Raw genomic sequence first — 13,291 nt, forward strand, 5'->3', positions numbered from 1 at the left:
GTCACAGTCTGGAGATGGCATGCCATGTCTGAATGTCTCTCCCCTTCCCAAAAGCCACTGCTCTGTGGTGACTTACCACAGGAGGGTTGAGAGTATGTGCTCTTCTACTACAGCTTGCCATGATCTCCTCTCTCACCAGTCAGCAAAGTGGAGAGTTTTGACGAGAAGGTTTAACAGCAGCCAAGTGCTTTCAGGATGAAGGGGAAGGTAATCCCTAGAAGAGCCCAAGTCCTGCTTCCAACTGGTCTTTTTGTGGCGAGGTGAGGGTGCAGCTTGTCTGGTGTCAGTTCAAGAACTGGTCACCAAGGGAACACCCAGGACTCTTCTCTTTGTCCTGGCCTGGGCCTTACTGGTGGCAGCTCAAAGCTTGCTATCAGACTGGCAAAGGATTAATGTGTCTTCAGGGTGTTGTCCAAACGCCCTGTCTGTAACCCCTTCTTGACTCTGTGGAAAAAGCAGGACCTGAAGTCAGTACTGACTAACAAGTTGCACATATATCCTAAATATTACACTTTGATGAGAGTGTCAAAGCCCTGCAAAGCTGGCTGCCATGTACACATCTCTGAAGATCATTGCTGGAGTGTTGGCAAATGGATGATTTCACCAAGCTGCATCATTGCTCATGTAAGGGAACGTGACAGACCAGGAGTATTACAAAGTCCTTGCCTGTGCCGTGACACAGACGCTGATGAACTGGTAAGCTGGGAGGGCAAACAAACACTTCATCTGGATGATAGTTTGGGTGGGGCTGGGGGTCACAAGCTGAAGCCCAGCAGGTCGGTATGTCACCCTTTACATAAGCAAGGACACAAACATCTGCTGCTGGTGAAAGGACCCGTATGAAAGGTGTGGGATTGTTTTTGGGGGCTGTCCCTGGAAGAGTGTATTTTAGCCTTAGGGCTTTGAAAATGGATGGGAATGGAAAATGCTATTGTGGAAAAATGTTTTTCTGTAATTCCTGAGGGCCCTGGCATCCACAGTAAATGTGACTTTATAACAAACATGCGTAGTACTGAGCAAATGTTGTCCTTTGTGCCAGACAACATCATGTGGTTTCTCTCCAAAGCCTTGCTTTGCAAATGCTGTTTTATTAATGCTGGGGAGGGCAGCCCAACTGCTCCTCAGGAACAAACAGCCATGCGGTTGGTGTAGGTGACTTAATGGATTCTGCCTGTGAGCAGGATGACACTGAACAAGCCTTCACCAAGCTGGCAGAGGAGCGTGGATGCAGAAGCTGGACACTAGAAGTAAGGGATCTTATATTTCCCTTAACAATACCCTTCTGCTTCAAATATGCCAGGTATTTTTTTGGAAGTGGGACAAGTCTGGCCTTTGGAGAAGGTCCTTTGCATCAGGTAAACAGATCACTGTGACTCTCGTACGTCCTTGGCAGAGGATCCCTCTGAGCCGCTCAGGGCAGTACTTTGTTTCCCTGTATACTGCCCTGCTCTCGGTCGGAGGGCCCGTGGGGGTCCCTGAACTCAACCCCCTGTTCCTAAAACATTCCCGCAAGTGGAGAGGGCTGGTGAAAGCACCAGCTGAACCTGGCGCTTTGTTTCTGTTGTGCACAGCGCTGCAGAAAGGGACCTGCTGGAAGACTTTAAAACATCCCTTGCTTTTATATAACCAAACACCCTTTATGATCAAAATCAAACCTGAGTGGTTTGCAGCAGTGGTTTTTATCTTCAAATAAACACCGCAGTGTGTTTTCCAAAGTTGGGTTCCCTAGTTACTCTCTTCAGATATTTGGAGTTAAATTGCATCTTTTTTCTTTGTTTTTCTTTCTTTAAAGCAGTCGTGAGTCTTCTACTGGGAGATATAATCATAAAAGGCCTTGCAAAAAGCCCCATGTGACTGGGCTCGTCGAAACACGTTTTGAAATGGTCCAGGAATGTCTGAAACTTTATGTTGGTCTTTTCACAACTTGCAACCCCATCTGGGTTGCCTTGCACTTTGAAAACCTGTTCAGAGATGACCCTTTGCCATGGTTTGCAGGGAAAGCCCACCCCAAAAGCCTGGGTGCCTGGCTGTGGCTCGTCCCTGGTCCCGAGTACAGCCATCCAGGCATCCTGCCTAGAAACATTTTGTAGTGCTTTTAGGAAAGAAAATTTTGTTTGATCTGTATGTGAAGGGGAGAAGTACCGCCTTAGGGGGCAAAAAACTTTCCTTGATTGAATGCTACCAGCTGGCACATGCCAGGCTTGTCACAGCAATGAGCATTTTCGTCCCTGCACTCTGAGGTCTCTACAGCTGTGGGCCACAAGGAAGACAACTGCTGTGAAGCATGTTCAGGAGCATCTCGTTCGCTTCTTCATCTCTTGATAAAGGGCTGTGGGCATCTTATCTTATTCATGTGGAGTTTAAAAGTATGTATCTGCTCTGGTTGATTGCTATAAATTTGGCCTACGTTAACAGTGGCTGGCAAAGACTTAATGGGGTGTATTTCTCCTCCTGTGTTCCCCACTTCAAGCAGGGGATTGTGGCTAAAGAATTCCCCCCAGGAAAGAGGGCAAAGGCAGGCAGAGCCTCTCCCAGGGCCAGCGTGTTTCCGCAGCAAGGAGGAGCCTGAGCTTGTGCCTATTTACCCTCACCGGTTGCAGGTAAATGCCCCTATGCGATGCCGCTTGCACAGCAGGGGATTAGTGGGGTTTGTCTTCCATGTGCAAGGGGAGGAGGAGTTACTGTAATTACTGTTGATGGTGTGGGTGGCTGTCCAAGCTCTCCTGAGAGCTGGCTGGGCTGCTAGGAAGGATGTTAAAAGCGCACGTCCCTGCGTGGTCCAGGGGTGGCACAGCCCTGGCTGGGTGGCGCACATGAAAACGGGAGAGGCTCATGTGAGGTGCCTTTTAGCTTAGGAAATGGCAGGTGCCTTTGCCATTATGCAGTTGCGCTTTTACATCAAAAAGGTCTTCTCTTGAAGAGGTTTCCCAGTGGCTGCATCCTTCTGCTCTGGGTTGTCACAGGGCCTCTACTCCCAGAGTTGTGGACCTGCCCCTCCAAGGTGACTGCCTTTGGTAAGCGTATTGAAAACAGGTGGCAAAAGTGTCACTGCTGTGTCATGCTACCAGTTACCTAAGTTTTGTGGGGTTCCTCTTATGGTTGAACGAACACAGACCCCAGGATAACTCCTTAGACCCAGTAACAGCTTCTGAACCAAGGGTCTCCCAACAGAGAACACCTTCAAACATCCTTTGTGGTCTCTTGGCGAAAGTTCAATGCAAGGTGATGATCTGTGCCATTCGTCATGGAGTCTGAAGGTGGCTTCTGTAACAGGTGAGTGTGGAGGGAACATCCTCTTTAATGGGATTTTCTGAACTGCAATCCCTCTTCAAACAAGCTGTAGCTTTTTAATTAATTTATGGAATATGCCTTCTATGCCATCCCTTACATCACAAGTGTCTATTAAGGGGGTAAGTCTCACCTGATGCTTTTTTTAAACCACCACAGTGTTGTCCCCAGCTTTCTGGGGACAAAGGTGAAGCCTAATGATATTTTGACATGATAAAACAAGGCATATCTGCTCTGGTCTGACATTACTTAAATATCAAAGGTGGTGTGATAGAGGGCCTATGGATAGAGGCAGAACATACTTCATCATGTGCAAAGGTAACACGGTGCTTTTTCCATGGATGGGGATGTAGCAAGCTAGAAATATGGAAACATGCCTCCCAAATAGTTATTTCACATTGATCATATTAATGCACTGACAGATTAATCCTCCAGTAATATCTGGGATAGTGAGGAAATTCATGGTTATCATGACTCGCAAAATCCTTAAGATGATGGCTGGTTCTTCATCAATGAAAAACCTTTTCATCCTTCCAAAGGCTCTTCAGACAACTGTAACAGTTGTAGTTTTGATCCAGGCAACCACAGGAGGTGGGCGTGAGTCCTTGGTAATGTTGTTCATGTAGTGCATTAATTCCTGAAGTCCAGAGTAATGGCCTGGCAACAGCAAGGCTGAAATGGCCTTTGAAAATATTGTTCCAGTCATCTTCAGCTACTGCTCCGTGTGCCAGGATAATGTATTTTCCCAAGGCTACTTCCCAGAAACGTGGTGCACCCTTGGGTTTAAACTAACAATTGCAGAAGCTGAGTTGGTGTTTTACGAGAAGACGTCAATGCAGGCACTCCTGGTTAGAGTGATAAAAAAATCCACTGTTGCCCGTGTTTTCTCCTGGTCATAACATGCCTGAACATCCCAGACCTGAGAGGTTTCCACCTGACTGTTGAATTTTACATGGCAGCTCAACCATTTCAGCAATGACCTTCTCTTCTCCTCTCCCCTTTCCTTTTACAGAAGCAACCTTTTCAGACTTGAGAGTCCTGTTGCTTTTGTCGCTAACTTTTTTCATAATTCTCCAGAGTGAAAAAAAACTGACAAATGCCTCATCTTCATGATCTTTTATTCAGTAATAAGTGTCTTCTCTGTGCAAATTTCATTGGTAAACATCTAGTCATAAACTTTTTCAAAGGCTTTTTTTTTTTTTTTAAGAAAAGACAGGTGTGTTTCTTTTATTTTTAAAACAGCCCATGATGAATGGCTTTCAAAACCTTCGGAGAGAGACTGAGGAATTCACAATGTCAGAGCTGGTACGTGTTGCTCTATGAAGTCTGTGATTATAACGCTTTTAAATGACAGCAAGAAAAAACTGTTGTGGGTTGTAAAAGATTTTCCCATCTCGATTTCTAAATGTTGGGGTAGAGCAATCTGCAGTCATTGCTTTGAGTTTCTTAGCGGCAACAAAGCGGTGAGCTTATTTATCAAAGTGCTTCAAAGCTTAGTTAAAAAATTCTGTGCTAGAGATCTATGATTTTTGAAGTACACGTCCTTGACTCAAAATAACTTTAAAATAGAAGAATGGAAAGTGGAAAAATCTATCATAGGACTTGTATTTTAGGTGTAAAATGGGCATTGATCTAAATACATCCAGATCAAGGATAAGATGTACTTATGCGGTTGTTAAATTGGGTGCATCCACAGAAAGCTGTTACCAAGTCGTGTCTGAAACAGTAGTTCTGCTTCTTTTAAAATCTATTTGTGCCAGCTTTTACAAAGAGTAAGAAACAACTGGTTCCTTGCATGCCAGGCTTGCACTTGCCTTGTTATGTCTCAGTCATCACTCCACCTCCTGCTCCACTTTCTCTGTTACCTTCAGCTGACAAACTCCTGGCTTACAGCAAAGTTGTGGCCTATCTTAAAGCACGCACCTTACAAACAGCAGTGTTTAATGTTGTTCAACTACTGTTACTCAAGTCCTGAAGCTCAACTTATTCTTTCTGCAGGATGTGCTTGTCCTCCCCACCATGTAAGTTCATTGTCTGGCATCTTGCGTTGATGTTGTAAATGAACATTATAAGCTGGGTGTGGGGGAACTCCACAGCAACGCTCCCTTCAGCTGCCATTAACTCTCCATGCTGCTCACCATTCCTGTATTTGCTGCTATTTGGACATACTGGTCTTCTCCTGACTTGGCAGATTTCTTGGAAATATTTGCTGCCAGGCACGTGTCAGTTCCTTCAGAGATACTGGTCCTCTTTTAACCTTCCCACCATGCCCCTGGTTCCTTCCTTGAACTCAAGTTTACTAAATTTTTCTTGATTACAGATACCAAAACGTTGGATGGTGGTAGCTTCTATTTCCTGAGCCTGTTTCTCATGACCCATTCTGCCCTTGTCTCTGAAGTAAACAGTGAAGTCAACAGTGCTCTCCTTGTGAAAGTCGATACTTTGCATTGATTTGGCAAATTGATTCATCTTTTCAGTCTTACTGGCCTATCTTTACTCCCATTTGCCTCCACACAGCACCCCTTTCTTCTCTTGTTGTTCTCTCTTTTGCATAAGAGAGAACCCACCAACCCCACTGTACTCCTTTTCCCTTCCATTCCTCACATTGCAGTCCCTTCTCTGGCAGCCAGCACATATGTCCACTCTGACAAGGATCCCCACTTGCATGGATGTGCTTTTCCACAGTGTTTGTGCAAGTGGTTGGTCGCCTTTCTTCCTTCTATCCTTACTTCTTCTTGCCTCCTCTTTTTCCTCCTAATAGGAGGAAACACCTTCTTCCACCACTGACACCCAGCACACCGTAGGTGTCCCAGCGGCGATGGGTAAGTATGCAGCCTGCTGGCCTCTGCTTCAGGATAGCCCATTCACCCAAGGGCCGGCTCTGATGGATGTCCAGCTCTGGAGCCCCCAACATAAGAAGGACGTGGAGCTGTTGGAGTGGGTCCAGAGGAAGGCCACAAAGATGGTCAGAGGGTTGGAGCACCTCTTCTATGAGGACAGGCTGAGAGAGTTGGGGCTGTTTAGAGAAGAGGAGGCTCCAGGGAGACCTTATAGTGGCCTTCTGGTACCTAAAGGGGGCCTACAGGAAAGACGGGGAGAAACTCTTCAGCAGGGCCTGTTGCCATAGGACGAGGGCTAATGGTTTTAAAATAGAGGGAGGTAGATTCAGACTGGACATCAGGAAAAATTTTTTACAATGAGGGTGGTCAGGCACTGGAACAGGTTGCCCGGAGAGGCAATGGATGCCCCATCCCTAGAAACATTCAAGTCCAGGCTGGACAGGGCTCTGAGCAACTTGATCTGGTTGGAGATGTCCCTCCTCCTTCCAGGGGGTTTGGACTAGATGGCTTTTAAAGGTCTCTTCCAACCAACGGGAGCTTGACATTCTCCCACTAGCCTCAAGAGCAAATATTGAGCAGTGAACATCTCCCACCAACACCCTCTGCTCCATCTGATTGTCAGCCTCGGGTACAGCCCGGACCCTTGGTTTTTGTCTTTAAGGACTGCCGTGAGTAAGGGTTTCCTTTGACTGTTAGGATCTGGAAAAGGGGATTTACAGTCCTTGCCTGACAGCAGAGTGCTTAGCAGGCAGGGAGAGAATTCCCAGACCCCCATTGTGACAAGGGACCATCTTAAAAGGAAGGTGGTGGCCTGTCTTTCCAACTCTTATAAGGAAAATGCTTCAGATGGGGCAGCTAGAGCCAGAAACAAGAGATGCTTCTGTTGTGCATTGGATGTGCATTAGATCTGCATTAATAGAAAGGGGTTTGTTTTTGTTTCAGTTCTCTGTTGTTAGAAAGAAAAACATCTTTACTGTGCCAGGGAGAAGAAAGAGTGTGGTGAATAACTGAGGTGAGATCACTATATGACTTCATGAGTAGTCACGAACTGCTACAATTGAAGGAAACTATCATTTACCACCTGTTATTTAGCAGATGGGCACAGCTGAAACTCAGCTCTACTGGAGACTTTATTGTTTCCCTGTCAAATCCTAAGAGGCTGAGATACCTCCCAGGAGACCACTAATCACTGCTGGGGTTGGGTGTTGCTAGCAGCACTAAGTGAACCTTGAAAGGTTTGGTGGTTCAGATTAGCATCAAAGAGGCTGAAAGCTTCCCCTGGGTTCCAGGTCATGCTAAGCCTTTAATAAAAATCCTCCACTGAGACTCAGTATGAAAGGAAGGAGCGGGCAGGCTTATTGGCTGCAGCGGGCATGACCAGTCACTTACCTAAAATTAGCTAAACTTCTGGTATCCTGTGTCAGCATGCACTTGGGCGAACCCAGCTGGTCCTTTGGGAGCTCTGTCCACTGCAGTCACTCCGAAGTGTTGGTGTGGCACCCAGGCATGGTCTTTCGCTGAAGCACCATCTAATCTTGGATGACATTAGTCATTCATTCACCAAAAATGGGGACTGATGAAAACCAAGTTTCCAATGGAAAATACAAGTAGGAAAAGCAACAAGCAGAAAACTGTGTGGTTCTTTCTGTTTTTTTTTTTTCCCATATTTTCTATATTATGGTAAAGAAAACACAACATTCTGTGGGGAGCTAGGTCAAGGATGCTGTCTCTTTCTGCCAGCAGACCCTCTGATTTTCCATAAGGCGTGATTCGGCCTGATCCCATCCCTGTGAGAGGGATTTGCCAATGTCTCATAAAAGCTGTGCACATGCTCCTTGCCCCCACAGGAGTGGGAGAGGGAACGATTCACCAGGTTTCTCTCTCCTCTGACCAGCCCCTGGAACTTGCAGAAACTTAATAGTTTGAGAGACCCAGCCCACTGTTATATTTGTTGCAATTTGCCAGAAGGTTTAAAAATTGTCAGTGAAGAGGGGATGCTGGGCAGGCACACATGTGCACTGGACAAGCCTCGTTCCCCTAGGATATCACTCTAAAAATGGGAATGGTCCTACCAGGTTGGAGAAGATCTCATCAAAGATGAGGCAATAGTTTGTCTTAGAGTCCTGGGACCAAATCTATATGAACACCCTTGTTTGCCAGAGCTGGAGAGCTCCTCCACCAGAAGGCTTACTCACAGCCTCCCTTGATTTCCTTACACACTGGCTACACATTGCGGTGTAGGGTCAGTTGCCTGCTTTCTCAGAAACCCTACCTTGGCTCCCTTTTCATTGACACGGTAGCTAATTCATAACCTCATGTTTTCCTCTTGACGCCATCCCAGAAAAATAATAATTATAAAGCGTGTGGGAAACCAACTTACAAAGGGTTGGCAACCTCCCTCCCACATCCGATGGAGGATTTGCTCCATCCGGCTGCCCTGCTTTCACGGCAGTCCCCCTGCCCCATCTTCAGGTGGGCTGATCCCCATCCAGCATTGCTGCTGGCGGGGTGCAGAAAGCCTTCACAGAGAGTTTTTAGCACCCTGTCATTCTGCTTAACGGGTGGTGAAGAAAAGATCAAGGAGAGTTAAAGTACAGCAGCCTCTCTGCTGCCAGCGAGGACCAGCTCATTTCTTACGAGGAACTAGCCAAATGATGGCTGGAAGGAGGTCATATCTGAGGTCCAAGCCTTCTCTGTCTCTCTGACCCCCTAGCAGGTGAAGTTCAGATCAGCCTTATTTTGTGTAAGAGCCAGGACTTTGCTAGCAAACCAGTTTTCACTGCTGGGAGTGACCTTCAGTTCTGACCTTGGTGGAAACCACGCTGGAGCTGACGTTCCTGATTTAGACATGTTCTAAGTGCCATAGCTTGTGCTTACCAGGGAATGTGGGTCTCATGCCAGTAGCAGGTGCTTTTCTTCAACCATATTCTTAAAGTCTTTCCTTAGATTCCTCTGGTTCTCCCCACTTTTTCCTATTCCTGTCTTCACCCAACTCACTCCTAAGATCTCAGCTTGTCTACCAAGCAACAGTGAGGTCCCCATCAATCATACAAAGATCGTAAGATTGTCTTTCTGAGAGATTATTTCAAATCTAGGAAGATGCAGGGCTGTATATTACAAATAAAGCTTTTTTTTTTTTTCCCCACTTGCCCTGGATGGAGCCGCACCAGCTGGCCTCATAATTTGCAGTAGCAGGAGTGAGTTACAAAGCCATCCTAAAGCAGCTCATGGAAGCATAGAAAATAGGTTTGAAAGGGACTGTGAAGAGGCCCATACTTCTGTCTTCAGCTGCATGTAACTTCTGGCAGAGATTTGACCATCTGAATGGACAGTCTTCCGGGATGTATTGGGAGGGATAGAGCAAGCATGGGAGAACCTCCCCAAGTGCAGCTCTTTGGCTCAACTTGCAAGAGTGGTCCACGCATGTCCCCAGTTGGCTTAACAAAGCAATCAGTTATAATGGGCAGCTTCCATTAAGGAGAATGAAGAGGAGTTAGGAAAAGACCATTTAGGAAGGATCACAAAGCCAACAGGATAGTGTGGGAATAGGAACCTCAGAAAAGGAGAAGAAAGTCCAAGTCGTCATCTCAAAGGTACTGTTCCTGTGAGCTGGAGGAGAGGATAGAAGTTTCTGGAGGTCTAACTAGTGGCTGGTATTTGTTGAAAGGCTGTGTTGTGTGGGGCACTGAGCCCTGGTCTGGGGGGATGGAGGGATGCTACGGAATGACCTGTCTGTCCAAAGTCCAGCGCCCAGCCTCATGGCCTGGAAATGGTCTGGAAAAGGCAGGATATTTTCAATGAACCCTGCAAAGAGAACCTTGAAACGGACAAGAGCTTCAGCAATCTAAACTCAAGGGACCATGGACTAAGCGGGTATGTGAAATGAAGAAAATAATCAGTTATTTAAATTCCAGAAAAGGAAACTTTGTCACTAAGAGGAAAAAGTTAAAAAATCTCATGTATAAGAATAAATTGGACAAAACTGTTATTGCCTAAGTCTGGGCAGATGCTTTCTTCAGCAGAGATGTTACAACTGCTGGCTACCGTGTGATGAGAAAGGAGAGAGCGAGTGAAAGAGATAAGGGTGGTGCTTTATGCTAATGGCAACATTACCTGTTTTAGAATGAGGGGTAACTCGAAGCAGACTGTATGTAGATCAGTGCGATAATTAGTAAAGCCCAAGAGGGAGTACCCTGAGCATGCCTGCGTGTATAACTGACTCCCTCATCAAACGAGGCCCGGGACGGATGTCTCTCTACAGGCTTATTTGCAACGTGTGAAAAGAAAACTGTATTTGCATAGAGGATTTAATTCTAGGACACATCTATGGGGATTGCCTGCAGGCCACAGCCAAGTCTCATGAGAGTTTCTAAGTGTGCTGGAGGATAATTTCCCAGCAGAGGATGCATCTATCCAGCACGCGCTGTCTCCCTTTCAGATTTCATGGTGATGGGTGAAGAAGCATTCGTCGTTGAGCTATCAGCAGTTAGTTGCCTGATCGCAATCAGTGTGAACAATTGTAGGTAGCCATATAGGAATTTGGATTTTCAGAGAGACTAACTTTGCCCAAACTGAAGAAAATACAAATTGCAGTTCATACCGAAGAAAACTGAGACAAATTTAGTGAAATTTGACTGAAAAGTGAGTTGCTTAAGAAGAATTTAGCAGATGAGCAAAAGCCATAGTTAAAATAGAGGCTGGTTTTGATGTTGTGCTGTCCGACGCTCCAGCTGAATGTGAGCTCTTGAGGATGGACAATGCATATGCATTAAATGGGCTGACACCCGAGAAGAGAGGTGTTACTGCTAACAATTGGCGAGTAGGTGGTCTGACTCCACAAAAATCAGCTCGAGGCCCTTGTTTTTCAACAGTAAACTCGAAGTAAATGTAAAAACATTGTTCAATGCACCTTCGAGCAAAGGACATGGGCATACCTCCAAAAGGAGGTGCTGTGTCTCAGGCGGACGCAACTCCCAGGATGGGCCCAGTGGGCATAACATGTAAATAGTTCCAGGCAGGGAGGAAGGATGAAGGAGGTCCTGGGGATGAAGAGCTGGAGGAGCAATGAAGAGCTGTAAGCAGGTGGTTTATCCTTTCTGTCGAGCAGTGTTGTGACAGACACCAAACCCACCTGGGTCTACAGTCTAACATTTCAACAAGATATTTAAAAAGAATGGAAATTGAGCCCAAGTCAAGCTGTGGGAAACAGATGGAGAAAAATACATCCCACTTCCTGCGGCAATTTCAACCGAGCTCAGCTTTTGCTTTCCCTTCCTAGGAGCCAGCCTTGGGCTGAGCCACACTGCTGCTGGACTCCAGTCATACCCTGGCATGGCGCAACACGTTCCCAACACGGGGTTACACTCTGCTCTCTAGGCACAGAGGGGTCCTTTGGGATGAAAGGGGCCTCATCCCTGCAGACGTAATAAGGCAACTCACCTTAATGATGAGTTTTCTGCCCTCACCTGCGCTGTTCCTGCCTGCCCAGCAGCACGAATCCTTCCTTGATGTGTTCCCGTAGGGCAGCACATGCTTTCCTGCCTCCAAAAGCAAAACACTTGGGCATTTTCCTGGTGTCCTTAAGATCCTGGCTGCAGCTACGTGCTGTTCAACAACACCAAGGGACAAGCAGAGGGGCACCCCAGCCCTTGGATGGCTGTGGAGCTCGCCAGGTTGAGGTCACGGTCCCACTTCTGCTGGGAGAGGAACGAGAGGTGACGCACATGCATGCATCTGTAGCAGTTGCTGTGGAAATGTCGATACCCCCAGAGCTTTGATTTTTTTGAGAGCTAAAGCCAGGAGCAAAACCGAAGCATGCACAAAACGGCAATGTCTTGTTATTGCCGTTCACAAGGGTCTTAGTAATAGGCGTGAGTCAGGTGGGCAACATGAGCGCTTTCTGTTAGCATTGGGAGGAACCAGAAATAAAGCACCGAGCTCCTGTTTCTGTGCAAACAGCCAAGTTCCCGCTCCTCTCCCCTCCCTCTCTGCTGTGAGATGCTTCGGTTTATGATCCTGGTTTTACAGAGGCGGAGACCAAGATTGGTAAGTCCAGTCTAAGAGCCTGCATGTTTTAATAGCGATTGGATTTCCAGAGCTCTGGAGATATGGAGGACCTTCATCACAGCCACTGTGAGCTGCAGATGCTCGGAGCCTCTGCAAATTGAGGTACTGCTTCCAGCGCCAAAATACAGATTTAATCCATGTTAGGGCCTCCAGCTTTTAGACCACTGGCCACCAGGGCCGGGCCTTGCTCTCTCAAGGCTTTCCAAGGGGCTTTTTCATTCTCCTTTGAATGTGGCAGTAAGAAGGCTCCCAGCTCCTTCACCTGCTCCAGACGTGACCCTGAGCCCCACCAGCAGCTCCAGGTCCAGGACTCACCTCTGCCTTTGTTGGCCATCAGCGCCCAGGCTGGAAAACAATTTCCAGAGGGCGGCACATTAGGCTCCCTGGGGAAGAGAGCATCTCTCTGCTCTCCCTCAGAAGAGGATGGGAAAAGGGAGTGAAGTTGTCCTACTAGAGTTTCCCCACTTTCTCATCTGGGACGTCAGTCAAATCTAGTGAAAGGGAGTGGGAGCTGCTGCCAGAACCAGTGGCCGCAAACCGGATGCTCTTACCAGGCTGGGGAACTTACTGGTCCATGCGTTTACGCCAGTGCTGTGCGGCACAGAGCGCCAAACGGGGCTGCACAAAACTCTCCGCTCCAATTCGGAACAAGCCTGTGTCTCGTCCGCGGCTCTGCAGGTTTGGGAACGGGCAGGAGCAAAAAATTAGCGCTGTTCATGCTGGGGCCTGGCAGTCAGATAATGAGGTAAACAGAAGTGCATAAAGAGACAAAACCTGCACGGCCACACGCCTTTCCACAAACAACCCTTTCCAGAAGCGCCTGGCACTTCGCTGCGGGCTGGGGGAGAAACCGGTGCTGGCGGGAGAGCAGAGCTTTTGGCTTTCGGAACTGAGGAAGCGGATCCGGCAAAATCGAGCGCAGCTCTCGCAAGGGAGAGAGCAAGAAGCTAAGGAGGGGCTGCGCCGGGGACGCTGAGAGAGGCGGTGGGTCAGCCCACATGGGACACTGGGCGCTGCTCGGGCCGACATACCTATTGCAGTAGTCACCTGGGCTACCGCTAGCCGTGGGGCTGTACAAGCAGGCCGCGGAGCGAAAG

Source organism: Chlamydotis macqueenii, chromosome 1 (assembly GCF_036417535.1).
Source record: "Chlamydotis macqueenii isolate bChlMac1 chromosome 1, bChlMac1.mat, whole genome shotgun sequence".
NCBI classification, from domain to species: Eukaryota; Metazoa; Chordata; class Aves; order Otidiformes; family Otididae; genus Chlamydotis; species Chlamydotis macqueenii.